General features: G+C 34.3%; 1 protein-coding gene across 1 annotated transcript in view; it reads right to left on the bottom strand.

Annotated features, from left to right (window-relative positions):
• EPYC (epiphycan) overlaps window positions 1–19,924 on the bottom strand; it is a 73,927-nt gene extending 54,003 nt beyond the window's left edge. The window contains exon 1 of the mRNA XM_082419183.1: window positions 1–19,924. This exon is cut by the window's left edge and continues 14,058 nt beyond it. The gene's annotated coding sequence lies outside the window, so the exon portion shown is untranslated.

Below are 19,924 nucleotides of genomic sequence, written 5' to 3'. Positions count from 1 at the left end.
TGCAGGGGATGGGAGAGAGTAACATGAAAATCTCTGTACCATCTGTTCAATTTTTCTGTAAATCCAAAACTCTTCTAAAAAAATTAAATATCCAGTCTTTTCATTTCACACCAATAAAAAGATTAATATATTAATGTACTCCCTAATTTGCCTTATTTTTTATGTGCCTATTATATATCAGGCACAGTACTTGGGGTATATGGCTTTACAGAATTCTCCTACTGTAGAAAGAACCTAGACTAAATATACATATTATACCAGATTAAAGATTGACCACGTTTCATAATGAGGTGAATATTATTATGGGTACTACCTCTCCCACTGTTGCTACCTTAATTATGGATGTGTTCCTACATTAATCTTCAGGGATAACCCACACACTGTGTACATTATATACCTATTTGAGAAATTTTGTCTCCTTTAGCAAATATTTGCTAAAGGAAAACATTTGAAATCAAAAGAGGCTTTTATCAGAGCAGGAAACTGTATCACACAGTACATTTATGATGTTCTTACTAGAAAATATTTTCTGACGTCTAACTTTTAAGGTCTGCACAGCCATATAAATGCCAGCAATCTTAACACTTCATTCCCAAGTTTTCTAAGTCTGATGTTTGTTGGCTCTGTTACAATTAATATCTAGTATTCTCTTGGCTGAAGTTACTTTGTGTTGTCTAACTTGGTTAAATCACTTCTTCTGGATTGAATAAGTTAATTCATGTACTTGTTTACAAGATATTATGTTTTTCATCTTGGCCTTCACGGCGGGTGTAGGTGAGTAGGCTTTTTGCTTCAAGCTTGATTCTGATCCCAAAATATCATCCAATTTTCACTCTTTCTGTTTCAAACGTTGATTTTACTCTGGTGTTTGCTGCTTCAGATAGCATTCAATACAGGTTTTATAAGTTGCTACTAAGATTTTCTCTCCTATTCTCACAGGTTCCCCAGTTATATTCATTCTTTAGACTTTGTTTTTTAATTATTTAATACCAAAATCATTAACAAAAAGATAGATAATAAAAAAGAAAACAAATATACCTAAGAAAGAGAGCTAGAATGGGGTTTTAGGAAGTTTATTAATAATTGATGAAAAATTTTAAAAGCAACTGTATAGTATACTAGGTGGTATGGACACCAAACCTAAAGATTTAATTCTACTTAGTCGTTTTTATTATGATTTAAAGTACCAAGTAAATGCCTCAAAGAATCATAAATGCTTCTCTTTACAAGAGAAAGTATAGACAAACTGTTTACAACAACTAAGGAACTTTTCCATTTGAAGGACTACTAAATTTATATTTCTAATTAATGCATTGGTCTGAGTTTCTTTAAGTTGTCTACAGTGCATTGTTTTACACCGGAGTTACTAAGATAACCCTCTGATAATACGGTTGATATCCAAAATGAAGCAATGACTCTTTCTTATGCTTAGAATTAAATAGAAAAACACAAATATAGCTGAAATGTGTTTTCTGATATGGTCTAGTGCCTTTCCAACTTGATCTTATCCTGCTGTGTTCCTTGCTCATCAAAGATTCAGCCACATCAGTCCTCTGCCTCCAGTACACCAAGTTCATTCCCATTTCAAGTGCGTCTTCTTCTTCTCCATAGCATCCTGCTCTATTTTACCATATTTCTTACCAAATATTTTGTGTTTATGTACTATCAAATTTAACAAAACTGAAATGAGGTAAATATTGTTATGGGTACTAACTACCTCTCCCACTGTTACTACTTTAATGGGGGCAAAAATTATTTTCCCACCTTTGGATACCCATTATCTAGCTCTTTCTCTGGAACAAAGGAGGGCTCCAATCAATGTTTGTTGAATCAATAAGATATAATTTCAAAATTTAAATTGTAAGGCTCTTCAGGCCATTCAGCTTTATTGAGTCGAATTAGTATAGAAATACAATACTAATACAAATTAGTACAGAAATACATAGGATCCAAGTAAAGACCACCGGGATCACTGTTTCCTCATATGGTCAAAGTGTCTATTTTGGAAACAGTACTTGGTACTGGTGATTATTCAGTACATCTTGTGTCAGTCCTTGAGCTGACACTTGGTTGAAAGACGCACCATTCTAGCCACTCAGTGGGTAATTACTGTTGGGTTTTCCTAGCTTTTCTTCTACTCACTGTTTCATAAGAGCCCTTTTTCATTCAAGAAGTCTTTATTCAGTCATGATATGCCAGTCACCCAAAAGTCATAGGGAATAAAAATTAATAAACATGATAAACTTTAGAGCTGGAGAGGTTGACAGGAGGCAGTAGAGAGACTATGATACCAATTCTTCACTCTGCCTATGCACATCTAGACCACATTCTGTGTAAATACTCATACACACATGCACACACACACATACACACACACACACACACACGCACACACACAAAGACTGGAGGGAAATATACCAAGTTATAGATGTTTATCTATATGGTTTAAAATTACAGACAATACCATTTTTTCTTCATCTTTTATACAACTTTCATTTTTCAAAATTATCATTTAAGTTGAGGAAGTGTTATCTGTTGTTAACCTCCATCAGCTCTGAGCAAAATGTCAATTGAACTATGCTATCTGGAAAAGTCAAAGCTCTTTAATCTGTTTTTATGATTATAATTTGTTATAGTATTCTTATAAAAGTTAAAGTAAAATCTCTGGCAATAATTAATTATTTTGCCAATATTACTGATTATTATATCAATAGCAAATGTTACGTTTTACTCTCCTGTTTGGTTAACTCTGTAATTATATCTCTCAACTACTAGTGAGTGTTGCCAGATCTAGGAAATAAAAATACAGCAAACACAGTGAAATTTGAACTTCAAGTGAGTGACATGTTTTAAAGGTATAAGTATGTCTTGTGCAATATTTTAGACATATTTATACTCAAAAAGTCATTTATTATTTACTTGAAATTTAAATTAACTGAGTGTCCTGTATTTTATGGTCAACTCTAATTAGTTCAGAACTTGGGCGAGAAAAAGTAAGAGTGGATCTCTTCAAACCCAGCAAGTCATTGCAAAGATCCCACATAGAACCTCAAAATCTCTAAAATGACAGGGAATTTAAAGGTCTTCTAGGAATGTAAAATGTACAATATGTAAATGCCTCTCGTGGGGTATTCAAATGAGGTTTCATTGAAGGCAATCAAGAAGAATTTGGGAGCAAGTGTGTGGAGCCTGGGGGCAGTGGGAATGGGCCAAGGGAGGTTTATTTATCGTTTGAAATCTAAGGTGATATCCTTGAAGTTGCCTGAAATCTTAAAGTCATGTAGAGTTTCAAAGCAGCGTGTAGGATTTCTGAAAGTATGCATGAAAAAATGCCTTTGATTTATAATGACCAGCATGAGTCAGCATGTAACATAAGATGGTGCCATTTATGGGTTCTGTTATAACAGTCTAATTTAAGCAGGTTTTTAACCAACACCTTTCCTTGTCAGCGATGTACATGATGCAAGTTAGGGGAGGTGCAAATGCCCTCTATATCAGTCAGGATTCTCCAGAGAAGCAGAACCAATAGAATCTATGTATATTCTATAGGGATTCATTTTAAGGGATTAGCTGAAACAATTGTGAGGGCTTGGCAAGCCCAGAATTCCTAGGGCAGGCCAGCAAGCTGGAAATTCAGGCAGTAGTTAAGGCAGCCTTGAATCTGAAATTTATAGGGGAGAATGAAAGTTGAAATCTGAGGCAGGATTTCTATATTAGAATCTTGAAGCCAAATTTCTTCTTCCCCTCAAAACCTTAGTTTTTCCTCTACAGGCCTTCAACTGACTGGGGAGCCTGTCCACATAATCAAGGGTAATCTCTTTGACTTAAAGTCAACTGACTATCGATCTTAATCACATCTACAAAATACCTTCACAGCAACATCTAGACTAGTGTTTGACCAAACAGCTGGGCACATTGGCCTAGACAAGTTGACACACAAAATTAACTATCACACTACTTTATAACTGATATTTATTTACAGGTTTCAGAGCATTTTGTTCCTAATACAAGGTAAAGAACCTTGGCTCTGGAGTTAGATAGCCTGGTAATGTCATGCTTAAATATATGAATCAATACGGTATTTTCCAAACTTCCCTTATTCTCAGACTACTCAAATGAATTTTGTCATATCCCTATGAATCCATTAAGTTTTAAATATAAAAACTTAATATTTTTTCAAATCAAATGCAACTTGATTTTTTTAAAAGTTTAGCCTCATACTATCTCATGATTTCTGTGAAATCATGTTTTTGTTATTGTTGTGTGCATATCACATTAAAAATAAATTTTAAAACTCCCTATATAAACTGCCAAAATATGTATTTCATAAACCACTTGAAAGTGTATCATGCTTTGGGGAAAAATTAGTTTTATGTAGGTAAAAATATAGCTTTTAAAAAGATATTTATGTTTGGGATTGACATGTACACACTGCTATATTTAAAATGGATAACCAACGAGGACCTACTATACAGCACAGGGAACGAGAACCTACTGTGTAGCACAGGGGACTCTGCTCAATATTATGTAACAACCTAAATGGGAAAATGTATAACTGAATCACTTTGCTGTACACCTGAAACTATCTCAATGTTGTTAATCAACTGTACTCCAATATAAAATAAAAACTTGAATGAAAAGATGTTTCCTGGACTCCTATTGCTTCAACAAATATTTATGAATTATGATGTCAGGAGTTGTTCTACGCACTGCAGATACAGAAACAATCTAGGCAGTCAAAACTGCTGCTTTTGTTGAGTCTACTGTCAGGTGGCGGTGACAAACAAATAAAAAGAAAAAATAAATAAATTTTAAATAATGATATGTGTTACAAAGGAAATAAAACAGGTTAAAAGAGGAAAGTTCCTGGGAAGGTGAAACTTTTATTTTACTATGGACAAGTATAGTCAACACCCCCCCTCTTCTTCTTGGCAATCATCCAGAGGCAATGAGGAGGATAAGAAATAGAAACATGAGGTCCATTAGAAACTAAATAAAAATATATGAGTAAAATCTCAGATGTATCAACAAGCAGCACTGAATTACTAAATAGGAGAGAGGACTGTCCAAACCATGAAGACCAACAGGGTTATACAGAGAGGATCCTTGTGGTTGCAGAACTCAATGAAAAAGCCGTAAACACTCTTTATTCTTAAGTAAGTGGTACAAGCTTGAGATTCAACAGCAACAGTTTCTTGTTTGCAAAAATGGCAACAGGGTGCCTGAAGCACCTGGGGAGCTTCCTTGGAACTGGCTGTGTTTTGAGGAAAAGAAGATGGAAAAGGATGAGCGTGAAATCACACAGACAACCTACATTGCAGGTCAGTCCAAGGATAGATGAGAGGCACTTCACATCATTGTGAGTTGCCTGCCAGTTGCTAACCTTAATATTTTTGGATCAGTAAAAGCTAATAAACTTCTCACACACACCAACCTAGAGCATGAAAATATTTCTCACCAGCCTGGAATATAATACTGGCCCATCCTTCAGGAAAACCTCCTTCAAATAATCAGGCTAGAAAAAAATCATTTTATTCAAACATGAGTTATCAGAATGGAACCAGCAACAATACAAAATCTAAATAGACTAAGAACATTCCAGGATGCATATTCTAATCCTAAAGTAATTCTAAAAATATAACAAAAAGGGATATATACAACTGAAAAGTAAATATATAAGTTAAATTAAAAAACATACTCAAATAATCAAAAAAAGAAAAAGGGAATAAAGGATCAAAACAAAAAGAGAGTATAAACAGAAAACAAATAGTAAGATAATAGACCCAAAACTATAATATCAATAATTCCATTAAAGGTTAGTAAACTAAACAAATAAAAGCAAAGGCAAAGGTTATCAAAATAGGTAAAATACAAAAGAATACTATATAGTAATTAAAAGGAATGGACTATAGATAAACACACAATGTAAAGGAATTTCAAAAACATTACTATGAGTGAAAGAAGATTTATACAAAGTGTGCATACACTTTAATATCAAATTCGAAAACAGGCAAATGAATCTATAATGGAAAAAAATTAGAACAGTTGCCACTTCAGAATTAAAAAATAAGATATTGGATACATGAAGGAATCACCCAACATTTTATGTATTTACTCATCAGAGTTGAGTACTATTCTGGCCTTTGGATACAACAAATTCTTCAAATCAAGACTCTTTGCCTTAAACACATCATTGAAGTTACAAAAACTCAAAGATTTTTACAAATTATAACAACAGGACAGGACAGAGTTGGAATGCTGGAGCTCAGGGTATAAAACATACCCCCCACCCACCCACCATCAGCATTTATACTGATCTTTCAGTCCTAATTAAAATAAAATCTATGGTCCTTATTTGTGCACTGTTAAATCATTAATGCAGTATAAGTTGTCTGGTAAATGTGTGTTTGCTCTTTCATGGAGGGATTTTTTTTTCATTTAGAACAAATTCACCTCTTTAGTAAAAGTCACTGTTTGCAATACATTTCTTTGAAAAGTGTTGATGGTTTTTGATTAAAAAACAAAAAAGCTAATAATCCAAGAATTCGGCAGCTTAAAATATCAGCTGTTTATTCCGGTGGATCTGAGGTTGCCTGAGGTAAGAGATTGCTGTAAGTGCAATTGTTCTGCTCCACCTGGGACCAGTAGGTTAACTGGGGCCTGTTCATCTAAAGAATGGATATTGGTTGGGTAACTAACACTACCACAGGGGTTAAGTTTATGATTGAATTTAGCAACAAGTATTACCCCGGTGACACTGGTAAAAAACTGCTTCAGTGATGTTAGTTGGATCAGGAGACAAATTAGAGTTACTGGAGGTAAAGAGAAATGAAAAAGTAGGAAAAGAATGTGAGGACGAAATTTTCATGAAATTTGACTCTAAAAAAAAGAATAGCTAAAGAAAGAAAGTATAGGGTGAGCTTTAAACACTACACAATTGTATCAATGTGCAATGCTTTATTTTTATTAATTTTCTTTAGGTTTACAAAATTTTGAATTAAAATTTATATCAAATTCTTAAAATATGTTTACATATATATTCCCAAGTATGAAAATGAATATGAATATAAATGTTTATATGTATAGACATTCATGACTCAAGTTGTAAGATCTCATATTTCTTAAATTGCACAATTAGAGGAAGAGTCTCATAAAATGATATGAATAGAAGATCATGGTTTAATTGAAAACCAATTTACCACAAATATTACATTGGAGAACTCCAATTCCACAGTGGTCACTGGCCTACCTGTGGACTTGGAGGAACGTGGTCCATCCTGGAATCACTTTTTATTTCTCATTTGTGGAAGCCTAGTTCAGTACTTTGCAAATATTATACCCAAGAGACCAAATGATAAATTTGGCACTACTGCTGTTGTTTTAAAAGACTTGTATTGAATACAGCAAAGTTAAAAAACACTGTGAGGAAAGTTTGTAGTGACAGATTTGTCTGTTGCTATTTCTCAAAGAAGGTAAGGGTTGTGGAATATTTCAGACATGTGGAGTTGGGAAGTACGGTGAACTTGTTTTCAACTTTATGGAAAAATTGTATTTATACAAGTGTTTATGATAGGTGAGTAGTTAAGTAAAATCATATCTCTTCCTGTGAGGAATGCAGGAGGAATTTTTAGTTGAGGAAAGAGAATTTCCTTTTAATTTCATTGAGAAAGCTTTAGAATTATTGAATACCAAATTTAGAATTTGCATTTCAAAGTTAAGCCTTTTCCTAGGTTGAGAGATAAAAAGGAAAGGAACATTGATTCTCTTTTGTGTTTTGTTTTCCGAATGAAATATTACTTTTTATTCAGTTTGGTATTCAAATCATGTATGCCCCAATTGTTTTACTGAAAATATTTAAAGATATGAAACATATTTGAGCCCAGTTGGTATCCTTCTTTATATTAAAACCAGACAATTTTATAAGGTGATTTGTCTCCTTCTTTAATTTTTCTATACATTTTTTTCTAGACACAGTGTGCTTTGAATACTAAAACATTAAGTTATGAGAACATTCAGAATTTAAGCACATACTAGAGTTTAGTACAAATAATAACATAGACATCATTCTGTGTGAAATTTGTTCTACCCCTTTCCATGTCTAAATGTTCATTTTTGCATAAACATTATCTTTGGCTTCAATAAAGATTTATAACCCCTGGAATTGTTTAACTTTATGAAATGAAACACAGTCAAACCAGGGCTTCAAATAGTTCCTTTATAAGAGACAATTTTCTGGTTATAACTCTATTCTTGCCTCTCTAGTCAACCTAAATATTAAACTTAATCAAAAATGGTATATGCCAGTATATCTACAAAAATATCGGGATTTTATAATATTTGTCATTTAATAAGAGTTAAGGCATAGATTTATAGACATATTAGATGGAAATTATGAGAGAATAATAATGAATCTTGGTGTTTTTAAAAGTAATGTAACCAACTGACTTCCTTCATCTGAAATAATAGTTAAATGACGATTACGATGTCTTCCAAACCCACAAACACTTCTAAGGGAAAACAATTCCACTCAGAGCTTTTATCACAGGATTGCTCTGTACACCTAGTTTTGTACCGTGTGATACTACTCAAAAGCATCTCTGACTAGACAATGACTGAATCCAAGAAGTGTATCCATGCCAGACTAAGAGAGTGGCCAGTGGAAAATGCTCTGAATGGCAACATAATCATTGTCGGAAATCTGAACTAGGAACTATTTAGTATGCTAGCCTTCTTTGCGTTTATGTCCAATAATTCTTTTCATATTTCTTCTAGGAATATAATAATTTTACCTATTAGAAACTTACTGGATGTGGTTTGGGAGGGGCTGGCATTCTCCCTGCTTCTACTGCCATAGGTATGAAACAAAGATTGGTTCAGAGATGGGCACATAATATGTTATGCTAATTAGAGTCAATCAGAATACTCCTTGTGGATATTATGTTAAAGCTCTCTTTCATCCAGGTCACTAAGAAGACACGATGTAACTCTAGGACTGGTAATGTCAATATGGCCATCATATGGAGCAATCTGGTCTAATATATATGTATATATCTTTATCTCTATTTCTCTATCTATCTATCTACCTACCTATCTAGAGAGAGAGAGAAAAAGAGATTGAGAGAGAGAAAAAGAGATTGAGAGAGAGAAATATTATTCAGTCCCTGCATCAACCATTCCTGAATGCAATGGTAAACCTTTACTTATCTGTTATACACAACAATAAATTGTTTTACATTAATGGTAATTTGCTTTGCATTTTTATTAATTGCTATTGAAAGTATCCCAATTAATATAGAGAAAATTTATGCATAGGCAAAGAAATCTGAAGCTAAAAAAGAAACAGAGATAGAGGTCACCCATAAGGCAGAGAAAAGGAATCATAAAAAAAATCAAAGTTATGAGGAAGCAAAAGCTATAAGGAAATAGATTGGTTTGGGGAAAAGAATGAAAAGCAGATGTTTGTAAAAATTCATTAAAGGTTAGTCACTACTGCATTACTTAGAGCTGCTTAGAATCCAGTTTCAGCCTTTGTGATACCAGGCACTGCTATGGTTTCCATTATACCTCAGATCTGATTGCATACCTGAGTGTCATACTTCTGTATATCCGCTTGTATCCTTACAGTAAGCCTCCCATTATTTGGTGATAACTTGAATAATTCTGTTTTACTTGCATCCACAAGGGACTAAATAAAGTAAATTACTTTAAACTTTTTGATGAAATAGTGGAGGGCTTCCCTGGTGGCGCAGTGGTTGAGAATCTGCCTGCTAATGCAGGGGGCACGGGTTCGTGCCCTGGTCTAGGAAGATCCCACATGCCGCGGAGCAACTAGGCCCGTGAGCCACAACTAGTGAACCTGCGCGTCTGGAGCCTGTGCTCCACAACAAGAGAGGCCGCGATAGTGAGAAGCCCGCGCACCGCGATGAGGAGTGGCCCCCGCTTGCCACAACTAGAGAAAGCCCTCACACAGAAACGAAGACCCAACACAGCCATAAATAAATAAATAAATTAATTAATTAAAATGAATAATGCTTTAAAAAAAAAAAAGAAATAGTGGAAATTTTCACACTCCTCTTGTACTACCACAGATTGATGCCAGTTATGGGACCATTTGAAATTGAAATGAGGAAATTATCATTTTCATCTGGAAGATTTTATATGATGGCAATATATAAAGTGAATTTTTAATGTGAAAAATTCTGGATCTTGACTAATTGATATCAGTACTTACTAAATTCTTACTCTTTAGTCAAGATGCTTTCAGATAAAAAAATCTGAATCAAATTTATGATATTATAAGGTAATATTACATAATCAACAACTCAAAATCCAGAGGCAAAGTAAGCACCAGACTCTATGGTGTATCACTCAATAATATAACTAAGAAACCCGGGATCTCTGCCAATAAATTTCACAAAACTATATGAAATAAACAATTACATACAAAAGACAAATTATTAAAGATGACCAAAAGGGGGGGGGGGAGAGAGAGAGAGCAAAGAAAGAAAAATCTGATGTGTCCAATAGCTATTTTAAAAATGTAAACTATTACTAAAAACCTTCCTATAAATTCTTATCCCCATAATGGTAGAGTAGATGGTACATTACTAATCCTAATTCAGATAAAAATTATAAACACTGGGTAAAATATTTGAAGAAATAGTGAACAAAGTAGACAGAAACTGGAAGGAGTTGACCCATGAAAGGAGGAAACTACACTAGCTTTTCTCTTGAGGGCACTCTCAAGTTAGTATACAAGCCGTATTTTCACTGGGTTGAGGAGAGTAAGGAAGAAGATTCAATAAAGGAGGGACTAACAGAGGAGAGAGCCCGCATCTGTCTATAAACTTTATCCAAATTATTTGCTAACCACTGAACCTCACATGGGCGGAGAGTTCAGATTTCTCAGTGAAAAACACAACCAGAAGACTGAGATAAATGAGTCATTTCATTGATGCCCACTTCAGGGGAGACAAAACTTTGAGTTTGTGTCAAATCAATTTAATTAACTACTAGAATAATAATCATCTTTAGAACAAGGTAACAGAATCCAGTTTCTACAGTGGTCATCCACAATGTCCACTATGCAATGAACAATTAGTAGACAATGAGAAGGAACAAGAAATTATGACCAACACTCAAGAGGAAAAGCAGTCAACAGAAAACAATCATAAAATACTATGAACATGGAAATTAGAATACAAGGACTTTAAATAAACGATTATAAATAAGTTTGGGAACTTGAAGTAAAATATGATGATGATGAATAGGCAGATAGGGGATCTCAGAAGAGAAATGGAAACTCTAGAAAGTAACCCAGTGGAAATTCTACAACTGAGCAAAACAATGTGTAGTATTAAGAATGTTAGATATGGTAAAATAAGTGGTTACTAAGCTTGAGGAAAGATCAATAGAAAATATCCAATTTTAATAGAGAACAGAGAGAAGAAAGGTTGAAAATAAATCAGTAGATTCTTAGTGATCTGTGAGATTATATCAAAAGGTCTAAGGTATGTGTAATTGGAGTCCATGAAGGAGAGGAGAGAAAGAAAGGGAAATAAGAAATATTTGGAAGATATTTTAGTCTTCTTGGGCTGACCTAATAGAATATCACAGACTGTATGGCTTAAAGAGCAGAAATTTATTTTCTCATAAATTTTGGAGACAAGTCCAAGGTCAAGGTGCCATTAGGGTCAGTTTCTTATGAGTCTTCTCTGTCTGTCTTGTGGACTGATGACTTTTCACTGTGTCCCCACCTGGCCTTTCCTCTGTGGGCATGCAGAGAGAGAGAGAGCTAGTGTCTCGTTCTCTTCTACAAGGACACCAGTTCTAATGAATTAAGGCCTCATCCTGATGACCTCATTTAAGCTCTACTACCTCCTGATAGGTGCTATCTCCAAACACAGTCAAGTAGGGCATTAGGACTTCAACATACAAATTTCGCAGGGACTTAATTCAGTCCATAACAGAGGAATAATGGCTAAAATTTTCTCAAATGTGGTAACAAATACCTACTAACAGACCCACGCAAGATAAATATAAAGAAAACACTCCTAGTTTTATAATGATAAAACTTGAAAATCAAAAATAAGGAGACTATTTTAAAAGTAGGCAGAGAGAAACACATTACCTATAGGGCATTATGGAGGGCAGATGACAGTGAAGCGACATCTTTAAAATGCTGAAAGGATGTCTACCATGAAGTTTATATTCAGAAAAAAAAAATGTTCAAAAATAAAATTTAAAAGAGAGTAAAATAAAGACATTGTCAATAAATGAAAACTAAGAGTATTTGCATCCAGTAGAACTGGATAAACTCTTATGGGAACTATGACATATGTAGATGTTATATATATATGTATATGTAGATATATATACATACACAAAAATAGCAATACAAAGGATGAGGGATAAATGGAATTATACTTTTTGAAATATGAATCTAAATTTTAGGCATGCTATCATTTTTTTATTTCCCTCTCCTTTTTGACTTGGGTTATGCTGTACCACTGCCTTTCTGTGTACCCTGGAAAATTTTACTCAACATTCAAAATTCAACTGATTCTCTCTGAGGAAACTTCTTGACAATTACAGAGTAAAGAAGTGCTTAGGACTTCATTAATAGCAACTATAGGATTACTCCATTTTATTATAACTATCCTGTATGATACAGCCCTGGTAGACCCCTCAAGAGCAGTCTGTATTTTATTGTTCTTTATATCTGCCTTAGCTTCTGCCAACATATCAATCCCTTGTTTGTTGAGTGAAGAGATAATAAATAAATGAAGTAATGCTTGAATGAATGAACTCGAATGAAAAGGAAATCAGCCTGAGGAAAGAACTTTTAGAGAAAAGAAGTTTGGACATACTAAGGGATCAAACACTATGGGGTCTCTATGGTGCTAAAGCAGTAATCAGGTAAAGATGTTACAAAAGCTGTGAAATGTGGATTTGGACTATAAGAGAAAGGCAGGATTTGGAGACATAGCTAGTGACCATAAATGAGACTCTAAACTCATCGTAGAAAAACAAAATACAAAAAAAGGGAAAAGGTCCCCCAAATCTCTCAAATGTAACTTTTTGTGCATTTGTCACATAGCCACTAACCTCCACAAGTCTAAGACTTTTATCCAAAAAAATTATGTATTTTGTCCTGTAAAAAAGATGTTGACTACCCAAACTATGGTTCATTTAAATAAGTTACAGAGGCTTATTGGCTAATCTGACTTATCCTGACTCATTACTTTCATAAATTAATGTCCTACTGTTTAAAATGGAAATTTCTCTCTGCATAAGTTCTTTATCTTGTTTTCATGCTTAACATCTGGCATCAATAATATGGTAGTTTAGGAAACAATTTTAATCATAAATGTTTTTTTTTTGAAGATTTGGTTTGTTTGGGATTCTAGCTTTATTACTAACACCTGGTAACATTCTCTTTAAAATTCAAAATTAAACATTGACTAATTTCAAGTCTTGAGGTAACATTGCTTGTACTACATGGACTATTATGAAAATTTGTGTGAGCTATTAACAGATAATTTGGTTTCTCCTGAAAAGAGATTTTGTTTTAGCCATGTTAATTTATTCACAATACAGAGGGCTTTCTGACATTGGAAAGGCATTCTATTTTCTATTTAGTAAAAAACGTTTGTGCGGCAATGAAAATTTTTAGGGTCTGACAAAGAAAAGAGTAAACTTATTCTAAACATCATAAAAATGCATTTAATCAAAGATTCTTGGGACTTAGAACTGGCAAAACAATTAGTTTCATCAGCAATCCAACCTTATCATTTCTCAGATAACAAAACTCTAAGGCCCAGTCAGAGAGGCTACTCCATTTTGTTATCAGCTAGTGGCAAAGCCAGAACCAGATAAAACCCAGGTCTCTGATCAAATTCTGTACTCTTTCTACTACCAAGACAAATTTGTAATACTGCACAGCACATATTTTTAATATAACTTTTTTTTTGTTTTTTTTTTAAAGAGCTATTCTTTTTTTTTTAAGTTAATTAATTTTTTTTTTTTTGGTTGTGTTGGGTCTTCGTTTCTGTGCGAGGGCTTTCTCTAGTTGCGGCAAGCGGGGGCCACTCTTCATCGCGGTGCGCGGGCCTCTTACTCTCGCGGCCTCTCTTGTTGCGGAGCACAGGCTCCAGACGCGCAGGCTCAGTAGTTGTGGCTCACGGGCCTAGTTGCTCCGCGGCATGTGGGATCTTCCCAGACCAGGGCTCAAACCCGTGTCCCCTGCATTGGCAGGCAGATTCTCAACCACTGCACCACCAGGGAAGCCCTTTAATATAACTTTTAAAAACTATGCCTATGTGTCCAATTACTCACGGTGCAGTCATGTTCAGTTGTCCATTTTACAGAGGTGGAAAGTTGAATTGGTAAGAAGGGGAGTAGTTATACAAGAACCCCCAGCTTCCTCATCTCTCACTGGATAATTTTGGGAGATCTTCTCCATAGTTTCTCAGCGTCCCCATAGTGTTGGATCCCTAGTTGCCTCCATGGTGGTTGCTTATTAATGCATCCTTTATTGGCTTTCCTATTTCACTTCCTTCTAAATTATTTTCTTTTCTTTCACATCCAGATCTTTGTCTCAGAATGTGCTTTGGGGACAACTGAAATTAGGACAAAGGGAGAATTGGAAAGTAAGTGTTTAGCCTTTCCAATGTCTATAGAGAAGTGGAAAATAGAAAATGGGAATCAGCAGAGGCTGTTGACATAACCGACCAACCATTTTGCTGTAGCACCTATTATTAATCTCATTAACAATTAAGAAAATCAAAGTCTAGATAGGTTGTAGTTGCCTGAAATCATACAAGAAGTCAGTGGTGTGATGAACAAGTATAATCTGTTGTTTACATGCCACCAATTACAGGATGTGAGAGCATGTTCCCTGTGGCTGGAGTCAACCAGAAATAGAAGTGAGCTGAGCTTCTTTTGCTTTAGTTGATTCTGCAATCTCCTTGCTTTCCAGACTGAGAGATAACATCTTTGATTTTTGATTTGCTATAAATTTTGTTGATTTGTTTGTGCAGTTGAAACTTCTACTATTTATTGCTCAATACATATTAGATATTGTATATTCATAACACTATAAATATATATAGCAATTTACTTTTGGTGGTTAAAAACAGCAGCCATTTGTTTCTTTATGTGTATTTTTCGTCTTAATCTCAGCCATAACCTCATGGACTAAATTATCTTCTCTTAGCTGATGGGCTAATAGATTACAGGAAACTGATTCTATCAGGACCTAGGACTCTGCTAGGACTTCAAATTCTACTTTCTAATTAAAATAAAATCTCATATAGACATAGCATAATATTTTGGCACATTATCTTCCACTCAAATTGGACTGATTAGTTTCTTTGCTGTGTAAGAGTTCTTAGTTTTTGTTTGTTTGATTGTTTGTTTGCTTTTGCACTTTAGCTACTCTACTGCAGAGCCCTTCAGACTTCCCTAGACAAAGTACATAGCTTAAGAAATGCTTATTAAAAGAATCATGACTAAAGGCGAACTTTTCACTTAGAATAGTTCGTGGTATCTGAATCTTTGTTGCTTTTCAAAGGTACTGTTAGGTGTCACACTCCCAGAAATTAATACTGCTGTCTCTTGCAAAAAATGGGAGGGGAGAAAGAAATAGAAACAACAACCAAAAAAGAAAGGAACTGTGGAGCAGTTACTTTCTTGCAAAAGGGCCTTCTGTGCTTGGAATCACACAGCTTTCAATGAATGATATTGTGTAATATGTACCATCTGGAATTAAAATACTTATCATTTAGTAAAGTAGATAAGGAAAGAACATTTGGACATTTTTACAATATGTTCATAGAATAAGCAATCTATGCAACAAAAGATATATAGAAACCATTTTTTTGCCGTCATTTATTTTTTCATATTTCTTGCATGAAATATGAGAAATTAAATGTAAAACTAGTTTTCTTGTGAACTTTTCCTTTGGGTTTGCCAGTAAAGAGATGATATAATTATTTCCAGATTTGCATTGGTTTAAGTCTGTTGTGCATGTGTATGTGTCTGTGTGTGTGAAAATGTTAAATGAGCTATCATTTTGGAATGTTTATTCTCATTTACCACTATGCACACTTTAAATTTAGTAGAATTACAACATACTTTTGGCATGAAGTCCCTGAACTAATTATGTGGTATTTAATTGCAAAGTGGATCAGTATATATTTACATAGCATCTGTAAAGATCATTTCAAATGGGTGTGGGCTTATTTTATTTTCTTGAGAACATGTTCAAATTCATAATTCCAATTCAGAAAGATAACTTGGAATATTAATTCAGTGCCCTCAGTCACAGCTGTTTTCTATTATAAACACAGAAGCTTTGACTTGGCAATTCTCATTTTATTCTGTTGAGATCTTTTTCCAAATATTTGGAGAAATATTGGAATATTTGGAATTATTATTTAGGACCAAAAGATTCTGTCAGATAACTTAGGAATTGTTGAACTATCTTGGCCATTTAGTATTGCTAATGATTTAGATTGAGTATTCATTCTTCATAAGGTTTATTTGCTTAGATTCTGAGAATACCAATTTTCATCTTCCTAAGCAATGAACTGCTTTCAGAGAACACTAATTAGTTTTATTTCTATCAGAAATTATGCATGTCTATATTTAAAGTTTGATGTATTTTGTAGGGCTGATAACTGAGGGTCGAATCTAGTAGTGATTGATGCGTTTTCCTTTTTCTGGGCTCTCTTGTATGCAAAGATTTTTATAGCAATAGCTACTAATGCAGTCAGATTTTCCTTTAAGCACTAAGCACCTAGCAGATATACCTGTGTATATTAGTGTACAGTAACAGTTAGTCTGATAAAATGTGGGAAAAACACTCACACAATCTATTATTGTGTACCTTTACTAGTTGTTCAGTAAAATACTTAGTCAAGAAAAGAAAATATTAAATTTTCTGAGGACTACTGTTATAGAATGATTTGTGTCCCCAAAATTTATACGTTAAAGCCATAATCCCCAGTACCTCAGAATGGACTGTATTTGGAGATAAAGTCTTTAAAAAGGTGAGTTTTTAAAGGTAAATTCTTATTTAATCTGACTGGTGTACTTCTATGAAGAGGAAATTTGAACACCCTGAGTGATACCAGGATTTCATGTGCACAGAGAAAGGACCATGTGAGGACACAGGGACAAAACGGCCACCTGCAAGCCAAGGGGAGAGGCCTTGGGAGAAACCAAACCTGCCAACACCTTGATCTTGGACTTCTAGCTTTCAAAACGGTGAGAAAAGAAATTTTTGTTGTCTAAGCTACCCTATCTGTGTTATTTCGTTTTGGTAGCCCTAGCAAACTAATACAATCATAAGAATATAAAGATTTTAATGTTTTAAAAAGAGAAGCACATTTAACTGAAAATTTAGAAAGAATGATAATCAACTATAAGTTGTTTGGAGTTCCATAAATGAGAAAAAGAAAGAGAGAGGAGGAAGCTACATGGTAATTTCAGTATTTAACTGAAGAACAAAATCTTGTAATTAGAGAAAACAGGAATCCTACTAATATCAGGCATACAGGGAGTGAAAGTGTATGGAGACGAGGTGTTGTTGGATTATTAACAGTGGAACATTTGAGCAAAGTTATTTATATAAGCCTAATAGAGCAATGCAATTTTACTAAAAGCATACACAATATTTACTCTCAAAATGAAATAAGTGCCTACCTCTACATTTGAAAGCCTAAATGTTGTCAAAGGTCATTCAGATTCAGTCACCGCAGTCACGTAACCCAGGGGACCATGCATATGATTCCTTTCCCTTCCTGGTGTGGCTCCTTTATGACACCCTATTCTAGACACCTTTACCTTTAACTCCCCACTTCCTGACACTTTCCCTAAAACTTCTCCTTCCTGCTTCAAACATTTATCTCATCCCAAGACTCGTGTACACACTCCAGGTAGAAGATTTCAAACAGCTACATGACATTAAATCTTTAGTAGCATAATGATGGACAGGGGAGATGCTGTCTAAGCACATTTGTCTCATGTTTTCCCAGGATCCCACTGAAATCACTGCACAGAATTTTTAAAAGGACTAAATTTATTACAGCAAAGAGGATTCAGGAGGAGGTCAACTGTGGATGGCAGATTTCAACATCTCTTTGGATGATAGTGGAAAGAAAATGAACATGTGTCAACTGGTGTGTCAGAGAGGACAAAGTTACATTTCAGTATTTGCTGAAGGATGGATACAGAAAAGGAGAAGCCCATCTCTTACCCTAACCTTGGAAAAAAAGATATTTATATGCTCACTATACACTAAACTGTCTTTTTTAAACTTTCACATTTTAGAATCAGTTTATAGGCAATGCATGGAAAACGTAATGTTTAAGAAAAGGTAAACTTGAACAACTTTGACCATGAAATTAAAGGAATATTTCACAGAAGATGATGGAAGAATAGAGGAAGGGTTCTCTTTTCACATAGAGAAAATTTGAGATAGTTTTCTAGAGTTGTTGAAACTAGAAATAGAACTGTAAGGTTTTATTTAAGTTTATTGCCTAAGTTAAGAAATACAGATAATAAGATAGCTATCAAAATCTAGGAATAAGGGAGTGGATAGGTGTGAGTATGCTAAATGGTCCTCTATATCAGAGTCAATAAAGCATGCATAAACTTGCTAAATCAAGAAAGATAAAAACATGGTATCAGCAGTATGGAGAAAACTACAAAAAATTAAACCAGTAAACATTTAAAATGTCACTTCTAGAGAACTGGACTGGGTTGAAAGGGTGGGGCAGGAAATCACTGGTTTTTTTATTGGAAGCTTTTCTTCGCTATTTGATTTTTTACTAAGCTCATGTATCATTTAGTTATAAATAACTTAAATTGAAAATATTAAACTGATTATATAGCACTGTTTTCAAACTTTATCAGTTTACATCACTGAAAAGATATGCAAAATATGAATGAATTATTAAGGATAGGCTGTAATGCCATAATAACAAATAACCACAAATTCCAACGGCTTAATGCCCCCCCCCCAAGTTACTTTCCCTCAAATGCTATCTGTCCCTATAGCAGTTAGCAGAGCAACTCTGTCCCATATAATCCACCACAGAGCTACAGAGAGAGCTGACAGAGTGGCAGACAAGACTCACTACCACGGGACCCTGGAGCAAGTGTACATTTCTCTCCCTCGCAACAGTGGAATGGAAAAGAGGATTGCACCTCAGCAATGAAATCCTTTGACCTGGAAGTGATACCTATCACTTCCACTCATTGCCCAGTGGCCAGAACTTATCATATGGCTTCTCTTCTTTCTTTCAAGGAGACGGGAAAGTTTAATCCTTCAGTGTGCCAAGAAAGAGAAGAATATAGTGTGGGTGAACACTGGATTTCTCCAATACAATAAAGAAATATGCATTTAAAGATTTTGATAGGTTCAATATTATAATTAGTATTTTGGAGCCTCTACAAACCATTAGATTATGAGTGAAAAAAGCCTAACACACTTTCAAGCCCTTTTTCTACCTCTAGGTATTTTCTTCTAAAATTTTATGATAAAAATTTTCAAGCAACAGTACTGAAAGAATTTTACAGTGAGCACCTATATTCTAAGCCTCTAGACTTTATCATTATCACTTTGCTATATTTCCTTTACCACGTATTTCTTCCCGATATATTACTGTCTAAAACTTCTTTAGCATAACTTTGCTTAAGAACTTCAAATAATAATAATACCAATAATACTAATGATAATATTTATTGAATAATCAACAAGGACCTACTGTATAGCATAGGGAACTATACTCAATATTTTCTAGTAACCTATAAGGGAAGAGAATCTGAAGAATATATATATGTACATATATATATACACACACACATATATATACACATATATATGTGTGTGTGTGTGTGTGTATATATATATATA

This window comes from Balaenoptera physalus (genome assembly GCF_965194825.1).
Source record: "Balaenoptera physalus genome assembly, chromosome: 13".
NCBI classification, from domain to species: Eukaryota; Metazoa; Chordata; class Mammalia; order Artiodactyla; family Balaenopteridae; genus Balaenoptera; species Balaenoptera physalus.
This window is presented reverse-complemented; position numbering and strand designations above follow the sequence as displayed.